Raw genomic sequence first — 14,961 nt, forward strand, 5'->3', positions numbered from 1 at the left:
CTTGTCTGTAAAGGTTTTAATTTCTCCATCAAATCTGAATGAGATCCTTGCTGTGTAGAGTAATCTTGGTTGTAGGTTTTTCTCCTTCATCACTTTAAATATGTCCTGCCAGTCCCTTCTGGCCTGCAGAGTTTCTGCTGAAAGATCAGCTGTTACCCTTACGGAGATTCCCTTGTGCATTATTTGATGTTTTTCCCTTGCTCCTTTTAATATGTTTATTTTTGTATTTAATTTTTGACAGTTTGATTAATACTTGTCTTGGTGTATTTCTCCTTGTATTTATCCTGTATGGGACTCTCTGTGTTTCCTGGACTTGATTAACTATTTCCTTTCCCATATTAGGGAAGTTTTCAATGATGTCTCAGAGGTCTCTGAGACGGTTTTCAGTTCTTTTCATTCTTCTTTCTTTATTCTGCTCTGCAGTAGTTATTTCCACTATTTTATCTTCCAGGTCACTTATCCATTCTTCTGCCTCAGTTATTCTGCTATTGATCCCATCTAGAGTATTTTCAATTTCATTTACTGTGTTGTGCATCGTTGCTTGTTTCATCTTTACTTCTTCTAGGTCCTTGTTAAACGTTTATTGCATTTTCTCTATTCTATTTCCAAGATTTTGGATAATCTTTACTATCATTATTCTGAATTCTTTTTCAGGTAGAGTGCCTAGTTCCTCTTCATTTGTTAGGTCTCGTGGGTTTTTATCTTGCTCCTTCATCTGATGTGTGTTTTTCTGTCTTCTCATTTTGCTTATCTTACTGTGTTTGGGGTCTGCTTTTTGCAGGTTGCAGGTTCGTTGTTCCCGTTTTTTTTGTTGTCTGTCCCCAGTGTCTAAAGTTGGTTCAATGGGTTGTGTACGCTTCCTGGTGGAGGGGACTAGTGCCTGTGTTCTGGTGGATGAGGCTGAATCTTGTCTTTTAGGTGGGCAGGTCCATGTACTGGTGGTGTGTTTTGGGGTGTCTGTGGGTTTATTATGAATTTAGGCAGCCTCTCTGCTAATGGGTGGGGTTGTGTTCCTGCCTTCCTGGTTGTTTGGCATAGGGTGTCCAGCACTGTAGCTTGCTGGTTGTTGAGTGAAGCTGCGTGGTGGTGTTGAGATGGAGATCTCAGGGAGATTTTCACCATTTGATATTATGTGGAGCTGGGAGGTCTCTTGTGGACCAGTGTCCTGAAGTTGGCTCTCCCACCTCAGAGGCAGAGCGCTGACTCCTGGCTGCAGTACCAAGAACTTTCATCCACACAGCTCAGAATAAAAGGGAGAATAATTAGAAAGAAAGAAAGAAAGAAAGAAAGAAAGAAAGAAAGGAAGGAAGGAAGGAAGGAAGGAAGGAAGGAAGAAAGAAAGAAAGGAAGGAAGAAAGAAAGATAGAAAGAAAGAAAGAAAGAAAGAAAGAAAGGAAGGAAGAAAGAAACAAAGGAAGAAAGAAAGATAGAAAGAAAGAAAGAGAGGAGAGAAAGAGAGAAAGTGAGAAAGAATGAAAGGAAGAAAGAAGGAAAGAAAGAAAAGAAGGAAGGAAGCACGGAAGGAAGGAAGGATGGAAGGAAGGAGATAAAATAAAATAAAATAAAGTAAGATAAAATAAAATAAAATAATTAAAATAAAGAATAATTATTAAGAAAAAAAATTTTAAAGAAAAAAAATGACGGACGGATAGAACACTAGGACACATGGTGAAAGCAAAGCTATACAGACAAAATCTCACACACAAACATACACATACACACTCACAAAAAGAGGAAAATAGGAAAAAATAAAAAACCTTGCTCTCAAAGTCCACCTCCTCAATTTGGGATGATTTGTTGTCTATTCATATATTCCACAGATGCAGGGTACATCAACTTGATTGTGGAGCTTTAATCTGCTGCTTCTGCGTCTGCTGGGAGGGATTTCCCTTTCTCTTCTTTGTTTGCACAGCTCCCAGGGACTCAGCTTTAGATTTGGCCCTGCCTCTGTGTGTAGGTCACCGAAGGGCATCTGTTCTTTGCTCAGACAGGACAGGGTTAAAGGAACAGCTGCTTCGGGGGCTCTGGATCACTCAGGCTGGGGGGAGGGAGGGGTGCAGATGCAGGGCGAGCCTGCAGAGGCAGAGGCCGGCGTGATGTTGCACCAGCCTGAGGTGCACTGTGCGTTCTCCCAGGGAAATTGTCCCTGGGTCCTGGGACCCTGGCAGTGGTTGGCTGCATAGGCTCCCCGGAAGGGAGGTGGTGATAGTGACCTGTGCTCGCACACAGGCTTCTTGGTGGCGGCAGCAGCAGACTTAGCGCCTCATGCCCGTCTCTGGGGTCCGCGCTGTTAGCCGCGGCTCACGCCCATCTCTGGACCTCCTTCAAGCAGCGCTCTTAATCCACTCTCCTCGCACACCAGGAATCAAAGAGGGAAGAAAAAGTCTCTTGCCTCTTCAGCAGGTCCAGACTTTTCCCCGGACTACCTCCCAGCTAGCCGTGGTGCACGAACCCCCTGCAGGCTGTGTTCATGCCGCCAACACCAGTCCTCTCCCTGAGCTCCAACTGAAGCCCGAGCTTCAGATCCCAGCCCCTCCCGCCCTGGTGGGTGAGCAGACAAGCCTTTCGGGCTGTTGAGTGCCAGTTGGCACCGATCCTCTGTGCGGGAATCTCTCCACTTTGCCCTCTGCAACCCTGTTTCTGTGCTCTCCTCCACGGCTCCAAAGCTTCCCCCCTCTGCCACCTGCAGTTTCCTCCCGTGTAGGGCCTTCTAGTGTATGGAAACCTTTCCTCCTTCACAGCTCCCTCCCACTTGTGCAGGTCCCATCCCTATTCTTTTGTCTCTGTTTATTCTTTTTTTTCTTTTGCCCTACCCATGTACGTGGGGAGTTTCTTGACTTTTGGGAGGTCTGAGGTCTTCTGCCAGCGTTCAGTAGGTGTTCTGTAGGAGTTGTTCCACGTGTACATGTATTTCTGGTATATCTGTGGGGGGGAAGGAAATCTCCACGTCTTACTCTTCTGCCATCTTCCCGATTCCTTTTTCTCTCATCCCCTTTTCTTACACTGGTAATTCCTCTCTTTCTTGTCAAGGTCTTTGAAGTTTTTAAGATTTTGTTAAGTGCGTTCTAAAATTCTAAAGTGCCTTTTGTAAGGGGGTTGTTCAGATTACCAACTCCACCATTGCTAGAGCAGAAATTTCCCCTACTTTTAAACTGTGAGAAAGTTAATATATTATTTACCTTATAACACAGAAAGAAGACTATAAAACCACAATTAGGAAATATTTAATGAAATATCTACAAAATATTACCATGTCAACTTCTTTAAATATTAAACTTGGTATTCATAAAAATTTCATTTCAGTTGAAAATAATTTGGAGTTTAGATTTTTTTCTACATCAGCAGAATTCCCAAGTATATACAATAGCTGCAGAGAAATAACTGTCAAGCATAATTTAATCAATTGCATGGTGCTGAATGATTTTAAATTTAAAACAAACTATAAAATCTTAATAATAGTTTTTTAAATACTAATATCTAGGTAAGAGTGTAGGTACATTTGAATTTTTATATTTTAATACACTGTGGAATAGTGTCTCCAAAATGAGAGTGCCTCTTTTATATATTGTTTTAACATCTTTATTGGAGTATAATTGCTTTTCAATGGTGTGTTACTTTCTGCTTTATAATAAAGTGAATCAGCTATATGTATACATATATCCCCATATCCCCTCCACCTTGAGCCTCCCTCCCACACTCCCTATCCCACAAGTCTAGGTAGTCACAAAGCACTGAACTGATCTCCCTGAGCTATGCAGTTGCTTCTCACTATTTTACATTTGGTAGTGTATATATGTCCATGCCACTCTCTCACATCATCCCAACTTACCCTTCCCACTCCCAGTGTCCTAAAGTCCATTCTCTACGTCTTTGTCTTTATTCCTGTCCTGACCCTAGGTTCTTCAGAATCTTTTACTTTTTTTAGATTCCATATATATGTGTTAGCATACAGTATTTAATTTTCTCTTTCTGACTTACTTCACTCTGTATGACAGAATCTAGATCTATCTACCTCATTACAAATAACTCAATTTCATTTCCTTTTATGGCTGAGTAATATTCCATTGTATATATGTGCCACATCATCTTTATCCATTCATCTGTCGATGGACACTTAGGTTGCTTCCATGTCCTGGCTATTGTAAATAGAGCTGCAATGAACATTGTGATGATACATGACTCTATTTGAATTATGGTTCTCTAAGGGTACATGCCCAGTAATGGGATTGCTGTGTCATACAGTAGTTCTATTTTTAGTTTTTTAAGGAACCTCCATACTGTTCACCATAGTGGCTGTAGCAATTTACATTCTCACCAACAGTGCAAGAGGGTTCCCTTTTCTCTACACCCTCTCCAGCATTTACTGTTTGTAGATTTTTTGATGATGGTCATTCTGCCTGGTGTGAGGTGATACCCCATTGTAGTCTTGATTTGCATTTCTCTAATGATTAGTGATGATGAGCATCCTTTCATGGGTTTGTTGATAATCTGTATATCTTCTTTGGAGAAAAGTCTATTTAGGTCTTCTGCCAATTTTTGGATTGGGTTGTTTGTTTCTTTGATATTAAGCTGCATGAGCCGCTTGTAAATTTTGGAGATTAATCCTTTGTCAGTTGCTTCATTTGCAAATATTTTCTCCCATTCTGAGGGCTGTCTTCTCATCTTGTTTATGGTTTCTTTTGCTGTGCAAAAGCATTTGAGTCTCATTAGGTCACATTTGTTTATTTTTGTTTTTATTTCCAATTCTCTAGGAGGTGGGTCAAAAAGGATTTTGCTGTGATTTATGTCATAGAGTGTTCTGCCTATGTTTTCTTCTAAGAGTTTTAGAGTGTCTAGCCTTACATTTAGGTCCTTAATCCATTTCCTGTTTATTTTTGTGTATGGTGTTTGGGAGTGTTCTAACTTCATTCTTTTACATGTAACTGTCAAGTTCTTATAGCACTACTTATTGAAGAGGCTGTCCTTTCTCCATTGTATGTTCTTGCCTCCTTTATCAAAGATAAGGTAACCATAGGTGTATGGGTTTATCTCTGGGCTTTCTATCCTGTTCCATTGATCTATATTTCTGTTTTTGTGCCAGTAACATGCTGTTTTGATTACTGTAACTTTGTAGTATAGTCTGAAGTCAGGGACCCTGATTCCTCCACTTCTGTTTTTCTTTCTCAAGATTGCTTTGGCTATTCAGGGTCTTTTGTTTCCATACCAATTGTGAAAGTTTTTGTTCTAGTTCTGTGAAAAATGTCAGTGGTAGTTTGATAGGGATTGCACTGAAGTTGTAGATAGCTTTGGGTAGTATAGACATTTTCACAATGTTGATTCTTCCAACCCAAGAACATGGTATATCTCCCCATCTATTTCTATCATCTTTAATTTCTTTCATCAATGTCTTATAGTTTTCTGCATACAGGTCTTTTTCTCCGTAGGTAGGCTTGTTCCTAGGTATTTTATTCTTTTTGTTGCAGTGGTACATGGGAAAGTTTCCTTAATTTCCCTTTCAGATTTTTCATCATTAGTGTATAGGAATGCAAGACACTTCTGTGCATTAATTTTGTGTCCTGCTACTTTACCACATTCATTGATTAGCTGTAGTAGATTTCTGGTAGCATCTTTAAGATTCTCTATGTATAGTATCATGTTATCTGCAAACAGTGACAGCTTTATTTCTTCTTGTCCAATTTTTATTTCTTTTTCTTTTCTGATTGCTGTGGCTAAAACTTCCAATACTATGTTGAATAGTAGTGGTGAGAGTGGACAACATTTTCTTGTTCCTGATCTTCACAGAAATGGTTTCAGTTTTTAACCATTGCAGACGATGTTGGCTGTGGGTTTGTCATATATGACCTTTGTTATGTTGAGGTAAGTTCTCTCTATGCCTACTTTCTGGAGGGTTTGCATCATAAATGGGTGTTGAATTTTGTCAGAAGCTTTTCCTGCATTTATTGAGATGATCATATGGTTTTTCTCCTTCAATTTTTTAATATGGTGTATCACGTTGATTGATTTGCATATATTGAAGAATCTTTGCATTCCTGGGATAAACCCCACGTGATCATGGTGTATGATCCTTTTAATGTGCTGTTGGATTCTGTTTGCTAGTATTTTGTTGAGTATTTTTCCATCTATGTTTATAAGTGATATTAGCCTGTAGTTTTCTTTCTTTGTAACATGTTTGTCTTGTTTTGGTATCAGGGTGATTGTGACCTCGTAGAATGTGTTTGGGAGTGTTTGTCTCTTTGCTATATTTTGTAAGTGTTTGAAAACGATAGGGGTTAGCTCTTTGCTACATGTTTGATAGAATTCGCCTGTGAATCCATCTGGTCCTGGGCTTTTGTTTGTTGGAAGATTTTTAATCACAGTTTCTATTTCAGTGCTTTTTACTGGTCTGTTTATATTTTCTATTTCTTCCTGGTTCAGTCTCAGAAGGTTGTGCTTTTCTCAGAATTTTTCCATTTCTTCCAGGTTGTCCATTTTATTGGCATATAGTTGCTTGCAGTAATCTCTCATGATCCTTTGCATTTCTGCAGTGTCAGGTGTTACCTCTGCTTTTTCATTTCTAATGTTATTGATTTGAGTGTTCTCTCTTTTTTCCTTGGTGAGTCTGACTAATAGTTTATCAATATTGTTTACCTTCTCAAAGAATTAAACTTTAGGTTTATTGATCTTTGCTATTGTTTCCTTCATTTCTTTTTCATGTATTTCTGATCTGATCTTTATGATTTCTTTCCTTCTGCTAACTTTGTTTTTTTTTCTTCTTCTTTCTTTAGTTGCTTTAGGTTTAAGATTAGGTTGTTTATTTGAGATGTTTCTTGTTTCCTGAGGTAGGACTGTAATGCTATAAACTTCCCTCTTAGAAGTGCTTTTGCTGCATCCAATAGGTTTTGGGTCATCACATATTCATTGTCATTTGTGAGTAGGTATTTTTCTTATTTACTCCTTGATTTCTTCAATGATCTCGTGGTCATTTAGTAGTGTATTTTTTAGCCACCATGTGTTTGTAGTTTTTACAGATTTGTCCATGTTATTGATATCTAGTCTTATCATGTTGTGGTCTGAAAAGATACTTGATACAATTTCAATTTCTTAAATTTACCAAGGCTTGATTTGTGACCCAAGATATGATGTATCCTGGAGAATGTTCAATGAGCACTTGAGAAGAATGTTTAATCTGCTGTTTTTGGATGGACTGTCCTATAAATATCAATTAAGTCAATCTTTTTTAATGTATCATTTAAAACTTGTGTTTCCTTATTTATTTTCATTTTGGAGGACCTGTCCATTGATGAAAGTGGGGTGTTAAAGTCCCCGACTATGATTGCATTACTGTTGATTTCCCCTTTTATGGCTGTTAGAATTTGCCTTATATATTAAGGTGTTCCTATGTTGGGTGCATAAATATTTACAATTTTTATATCTGCTTCTTGATTTGTTCCCTTGATCATTATGTACTGTCCTTCCTTGTCTCTTGCAATAGTCTTTATTTTATAATCTATTTTGTCTGATGTGAGATCTGCTACTCCATCTTTCTTTTGATTTCCATTTGCATGGAATATCTTTCTCCATCCCCACTCTTTCAGTCTGTATGTGTCCCTAGGTCTGTAGAGAGCATATATTCAGGTCTTGTTTTTGTATCCATTCAGCCAGTTTATGCCTTTGGGTTGGAGCATTTAATCCATTTACATTTAAGGTAATTATCTGTATATATCTTCCTATTTTCTCAGTTGTTTTGGGTTTGTTATTGTAGGTCTTTTCCTGCTCTTCTGTTTCCTACCTAGGAAAGTTCCTTTAGCATTTGTTGTAAAACTGGTTTCGTGGTATTGAATTCTCTTAGCTTTTGATTGTCTGTATAGGTTTTAATTTGTCCATCGAATCTGAATGAGATCCTTGCTGTGTAGAGTAATCTTGGTTGTAGGTTTTTCCCTTTCATTGCTTTATTATGTCCTGCCACTCCCTTCTGGCTTGCAGAGTTTCTGCTGAAAGATCAGCTGTTAACCTTATGGGGATTCCTTTGTGTGTTATTTATTGTTTTTCCCTTGCTGCTTTTAATACTTTTTCTTGGTATTTAATTTTTGATAGTTTGATTAATATGTGTATTGGCATGTTTCTCCTTGGATTTATCCTGTATGAGAGTCTCTGCATTTCCTGGACGTGATTCACTATTTCCTTTCCCATATTAGGGAAGTTTTCAACTATAATCTCTTCAAATATTTTCTCAGTCCATTTCTTTTTCTCTTCTTCTTCTGGGATCCCTATAATTGAAATGTTGGTGCATTTAATGTTATCCCAGAGGTCTGTGACACTGTCCTCAAATATTTTCATTCTTTTTTCTTTATTCTGCTCTGTGGTAGTTATTACTAATATTTTATCTTCTGGGTCACTTATCTGTTCTTCTGCCTCAGTTATTCTGCTATTGGTTCCCTCTAGAGAATTTTAAAATTTATTTATTGTGTTGTTCATCATTGTTTACTTGCTCTTTTGTTCTTCTAAGTCCTTAAACGTTTCTTGTGTTTTCTCCTTTCTATTTCTAAGATTTTGGATCATCTTTACTATCATTGCTCTGAATTCTTTTTCAGGTAAACTGCCTATTTCCTCTTCATTTGTTTGGTCTGATGGGTTTTTACCTTGATCCTTCATCTGCTATGTGATTCTCTGTTTTCTCATTTTGTTTAATTTGCTGTGTTTGGGGTATCCTTTTCACAGGCTGCAGTTCATAGTTCCCATTGTGTTTGGTGTCTGTCCCCAGTGTCTAAGGTTTGTTATGTGGGTTGTGTCAGCTTTCTGGTGGAGGAGACTGGTGCCTGTTTCCTGATGGATGAGCATGGATCTTTTTTTTTTCTGTTGGGCAGGACAACATCCGGTGGTGTGATTTGGGGTGTCTGTGACCTTATTATCATTTTATGCAGCCTCTCTGCTAATGGGTTGAGTTGTGTTCCTGTCTTGCTAGTTGTTTCATGTGGGGTGTCCAGCACTATAATTTGCTGGTCATTGAGTGGAGCTGGGTCTTAGAGCTGAGGTGGAGATCTCTGGGAGAGCTTTTGCCCTTTGATATTACATGGAGCAAGGAGGTCTCTGGTTGCCCGATGTCCTGAACATGGCTCTCCCAACTCAGAGGCACAGGCCTGACATGCAGCCAGAGCATCAAGGCCCTTTCAGCCACACAGCTCAGTTGAAAAATGAGAAAAGAAAAGAAAAGAAAGAAGAAAGAAAGAAAGGAAGGAAGGAAAGAAGGAAGGAAGGAAGGAAAGAAGGAAGAAAGAAAGAAAGTTATTAAAGTAAAAAAAAATTAAAAATTAACAAAAGTTTTAAAAAATTAAAAGGCAAAAAAAAAAAGAAAATAATGGACAGACAGAAACCCAGGACAAATGGTAAAAACAAAGCTATACAGACAAAGTCACACAAAGAAGCATACACATGCCCACTCACAAAAAGAGAAAAAAACATATATATGTATGTATATATATATATAAAGAAAGAGAGCTACCAAATCAATTAAAAAACCTACCAATGGTAGTAAACTCTAAATGCTAAACTAAGATGAACATAAAACCAGAAACAAACTACATGCAGAAAGCAAGCCCCAAGTCTACAGTTGCTCGCAAAGTCACCACCTCAATTTTGGAAGGATTTGTTGTCTATTCAGGTATTCCAAGGATGCAGGGTACATCAAGTTGATTATGAAGGTTTAATCCACTGCTCCTGAGGCTCCTGGGAGAAATTTCCCTTTCTCTTTTGTGTTCACACAGCTCCTGTGGTTCAGCTTTGCATTTGGTCCTACCTCTGTGTGCAGGTCACCTGAGGGCGTCTCTTCTTCGCTCAGACAGGATGGGGTTAAAGTAGCAGCTGATATAGGGGCTCTGGCTCCCTCAGGCCTGGGGGAGGGAGGAATACAGAATGCGGAGCGAGCCTGAGGCGGCAGAGGCAAGCATGACGCTGCCACAGCCTGAGGCGCGCCATGTGTTCTCCCGGGAAAGTTGTCCCTGGATCACGGAACCCTGGCAGTGATGGGCTACACAGGCTCCTGGGAAGGGAGGTGTGGATAGTGACCTGTGGTTGCACACAGGCTTCTTCGTGGCTGCAGCAGCAGCCTTAGCGTCTCATGCCAGTCTCTGGTGTCCACACTGATAGCGGTGGCTCGTGCCCATCTCTGGAGCCCATTTAGGCGGTGCTCTGAATCCCCTCTCAAAGCGCACCCTGAAACAATGGTCTTTTGCCTCTTAGGCAGGTACAGACTATTTCCCGGACTCCCTCCAGGGTAGCTGTGGTACACTAGCCCCCTTCAGGCTGTGTTCACACAACCAACCCCAATCTTCTCCCTGGGATCTGACCTCTGAAGCCTGAGCCTCAGCTCCCAACCCCCACCCACCCCGGCAGGTGAACAGGTGAGCAGACAAGCCTCCGAGGCTGGTGAGTGCTGGTCCACACTGATCTTCTGTGCGGGAATCTCTCCGCTTTGCCCTCCACACCCCTGTTGCTGTGCTCTCCTCCGTGGCTCCGAAGCTTTCCCCCTCTGCCACCCACAGTCTCCGCCCACGAAGGGGCTTCCTAGTGTGTGGAAACCTTTCCTCCTTCACAGTTCCCTCCCAGAGCTGCAGGTCCCGTCCCTATTCTTTTGTCTCTGTTTTTTCTTTTTTCTTTTGCCCTGCCCAGGTACTTGGGGAGTTTCTTGCCTTTTGGGAAATCTGAGGTCTTCTTCCAGTGTTCAATAGGTGTTCTGTACGAGTTGTTCCACATGTAGATGTATTTCTGATGTATTTGTGGAGAGGAAGTTGGTCTCTGCATCTTAGTCCTTTGCCATCTTGAAGGTCTCCTAGTGGCTGGGATCTTGGTGGTATTCAAAGAGCCTTGATAGTTAGCTGGAACCACCAACAATGTTATTCAATGATTCCCTGGTCCCCACCTCTCTGACTGCTCTGGCAGATGGGAGACTAGGAATATAACATTTTTCTTCTATTAAGAGACAGCACATTATTACAACAATATCTAAATCCAAAAACACAAAACAAAAACAAAAACCCCCTGCACTCTGAAGGACTTACTATTGTTCTTTCCAAGTGTCAGCAGCAAGGGCAATATCTGCAGTGGAAATAGGGTAGGTCAATGACAGAGTGTTGTACTTAGGATTTCTAAGCCCGTCTCAGTCACCTGCTACATGGTGTTGTGCATCAGCAGGACACGACTTTAGGACTTGGTGCCACAAATTGTCTTGGTTGGGTCTAGAATTCTGATTTCCCCCAAGACATTATGTCCATAGTTGTGGCCGCTAGAGGGTGCCACATACCCATGGGAAAAATGTTCTGTGCTTGGAAAAGCAAGACAACATTGTTAGCACTGTACAGAATTCCAGAAGAGAGTTAGAATGTCATTTCATCCATCGTCCCTGAACAGTAACAAGAAAATATCTCAGGGAACAGTGGGATTCCAGGCAAGAGAAACAACTATTTCTAAAAACCTTTTGATACCTAGAGTAAGGGTCACTGGCCCCTTATTCTTTCATTGGTTATCACTGATTCGAGAAGAGTAGTGAGTCAACCTGTGAAGATAACTCATTTGTCTTTAGAAGAAATGTGATGAAGTTAGGGTGGAGGTTGATTTCTCAGGTATTATTTCTTCCAAAGAGTGGCCTGCTCTGAGGTCCCATTCTCTCTCTCTCTCTCTCTCTCTCTCTCTCTCACACACACACACACACACACACACATACACACACACAAACACATACACATGCAAACACACCATGATTTATGTAATTATAAATCTTAAACGGGCCTCAGAAGTCAGTCTAAAGCCCTAGCTTCCTCCACACCCTAGTAATAATAACCTCATCAAGTAGTTGCCTGGGCAATGCTTGTGAACACCTCCAGTTACAGTGAACTCACAATTCCTGAGGCATTCCCATTCCATTTTGGCATGAGCTCAAAACTTTAGAAAATAATTTATGAGGTTGAGCTGAGAACTATTTTCTTTTATTTTTCTTTGATACTAATAATTTCCAGTTATTAACTCATCTCTATTCTTGTGAAAGCCTTTGTAACAGGAGGACTTCTCTCCTCCAAGTTTATATTTCCAGTTTTTCTAACCATTGTTCATATGCTGTGATAGATGTCTAGAGGTCTCTCCTCTAAATATGCTCTGGTTTGTCAATTTCTCTCTTCTGCAAAGGGTGATCCCCAGAACTGAATATCATGCTCCAAGCATGGTATGACTAGCATCATGTAGAGTACTATGGGGCTCTCATTCAGGACCCAGTGTTTCTCTTTTAGCTCTCCTGTTAGTGGGGAATGGTAATCTTATTGTGCATTTCCCTATATACTAAGAAGTTGTGCACCTTTTCATACATTTATTGTCTTTTTGATATTTTATTTTGCAGTATATCTGTTCAGAACTTTTGCCCATTTTTAAGTTTGTTTGCCTTTCTTTGTCTCTATCCCAAATGGCAGCTTTGTGTCCCTTATCTGTACTGTAAATAACGTCTTCCAGCCTGACTTAATAGTTTCATGTTATAAACAATAGCTCTTAATTTTAATTTATTTAAATACATCAATCTTTTCCTTTATGGTTAATTGGCTTCATGTCAATTATTTAAGAAGTCTTTCCAGACCCTGAGGGCATGAAGATGTTCTCATATTCATTTAAAAAAGCTTTATTGTGGTGGTTTTTTAATTACTTTTAGAGCTACAATCCACCCAGAATTGATTTTCATGTAAGGTATGAGATATAGATAAAATTTAATATTTTTCCAAATAGATATCAAATTATTCAAGCACTAGTAATTGAAAAAAACATTCTTTTTGCACCACTTTGCAATGTCACTTTTGCCAAAGATCAAGTGATCATACATGCATGTGTCTGCTCCTGGTATCGCTCTTCTATTCCACTTGTCTGTTTATCTATCATTGTGTCAATACCACACAACCTTAATTACTATCAATTTTACTATGCCCACCTCTGGCGCAGACCCCAGAGACGGGCATCTTGAAAACTTGTAGAGCAAGTTCTCCTATTGTGGCCTTCTTCATTAAGTGTCTGTTTGTAGTCATTTATATTTCCTTTCAAAAAGTTAGAATGTCTGTAACTGCAATATAAAAACACAATTGGAGGAGCTTCAAGATGGCGGAAGAGTAAGATGTGGAGATCACCATCCTCACAACAAATACATCAAAAATACATCTACATGTGGAAAAACTCCTACAGAACACCGAATGAACTCTGGCAGGAGACCTCAGACCTCCCAAAAGGCAAGAAACTCCCCATGTACCTGGATAGGGTAAGAGAAAAAAGAAAACACAGAGACAAAGAATAGGGACGGAACCTGCACCAGTGGGAGGGAGCTGTGAAGAAGGAAAGGTTTCCACATACTAGGAAGCCCCGTCGCCGGCGGAGAATGTGGGTGGCAGAGGGGGGAAGCTTCAAAGCCACGGAGGAGAGCACAGCAACAGGGGTGCAGAGGGAAAATGAGAGAGATTCCTGCACAGGGGATCAGTGCCGAACAGCACTCACCAGCCTGAGAGGCTTGCCTGCTCACCCGCCGGGGTGGGCAGGGGCTGGGAGCTGAGGCTCGGGCTTCGGAGGTAGGACTCCAGGGAGACGACTGGAGTTGGCTGCGTGAACACAGCCTGAAGGGGGCTAGTGCACCACGGCTAGCTGGGAGGGAGTCCGGGCAAAACCGTGGAACTGCCGAAGAGGCAAGAGGCTTTTTCTTCCCTCTTTGTTTCCTGGTGCGTGAGGAGAGGGGATTAAGTGCACTGCTTAAAGGAGCTCCAGAGACGGGTATGAGCCGCGGCTATCAGCGTGGACCCCAGAGATGGGCAATAGAAGCTAAGGCTGCTGCTGTCACCACCAAGAAGCCTGCATGCAAGCACAGGTCACCATCCACACCTCCCCTCCTGGGAGCCTATGCAGCTCGCCACAGCCAGGGTCCCGTGATCCAGGGACAACTTCCCCACGAGAATACACGGCATGCCTCAGGCTGGTGCAACGACACGCTGGCCTCTGCCACAGAAGGCGCGCCCCACATCTGTACCCCTCCCTCGCCCCCGGACTGAGTGACCCAGAGCCCCCGAATCACCTGCTCCTTTAAAACCGTCCTGTCTGAGCGAAGAACACACGCCCTCATGTGTCCTACACGCAAAGGGGTTTCCAAATCCAAAGCTGAAACCGGGAGCTGTGCAAACAAAGAAGAGAAAGGGAAGTCTCTCCCAGCATCCTCAGGAACAGTGGATTAAATCTCCACAATCAACTTGATATACCCTGCATCTGTGGAATACCTGAATAGACAATGAATCATCCCAAATTGAGGAGGTGGACTTTGGGAGCAATTATATATATATATATATTTTTTTCTTTTTCCCTTTTTCTCTTTTTGTGAGTGTGTACGTGTATGCTTCTGTGTGGGATTTTGTCTGTATAGCTTTGCTTTTACCATTTGTCCTAGGGTTCTGTCTGTCTGGTTTCTTTTTCCTTTTTATTATTGTATTACCTAATTTTTTTTCCTTAACAATTATTTTTTATTTTAATAACTTTATTTTATTTTATTCTTTCATTTTATCTTCTCCTTTTTATTCTGAGCCATGTGGAGGATAGGCTCCTGGTGCTCCAGACAGGTGTCAGGCCTGTGACACTGAAGTGGGAGAGCCAAGTTCAGGACACTAGTAAAAAAGAGACCTCCCAGCTGCATGTAATATCAAAGGGTGAAAATATCCCAGAGATCTCCATCTCAATGCCAAGACCCAGCTCCAATCAATGACCAGCAAGCTACAGTGAAGGACACCCTATGCCAAACAACTAGCAAGAGAGGAACACAACCCCATCCATTAGCACAGAGGCTGCCTAAAATCATAATAAGGTTGCTGACACCCCAAAACACACCACCAGATGTAGAATGGCCCACCAAAAAGACAAGATTCAGCCTCATTCATGAGAACAGAGGCACTAGTCCCCTCCACCAGGAAGCCTACACAACCCATTGAA

This window comes from Delphinapterus leucas, chromosome X, assembly GCF_059928025.1.
Source record: "Delphinapterus leucas isolate spDelLeu-1000000601 "Yukka" chromosome X, BTC_Dleu_Yukka2, whole genome shotgun sequence".
Taxonomy (NCBI): Eukaryota; Metazoa; Chordata; class Mammalia; order Artiodactyla; family Monodontidae; genus Delphinapterus; species Delphinapterus leucas.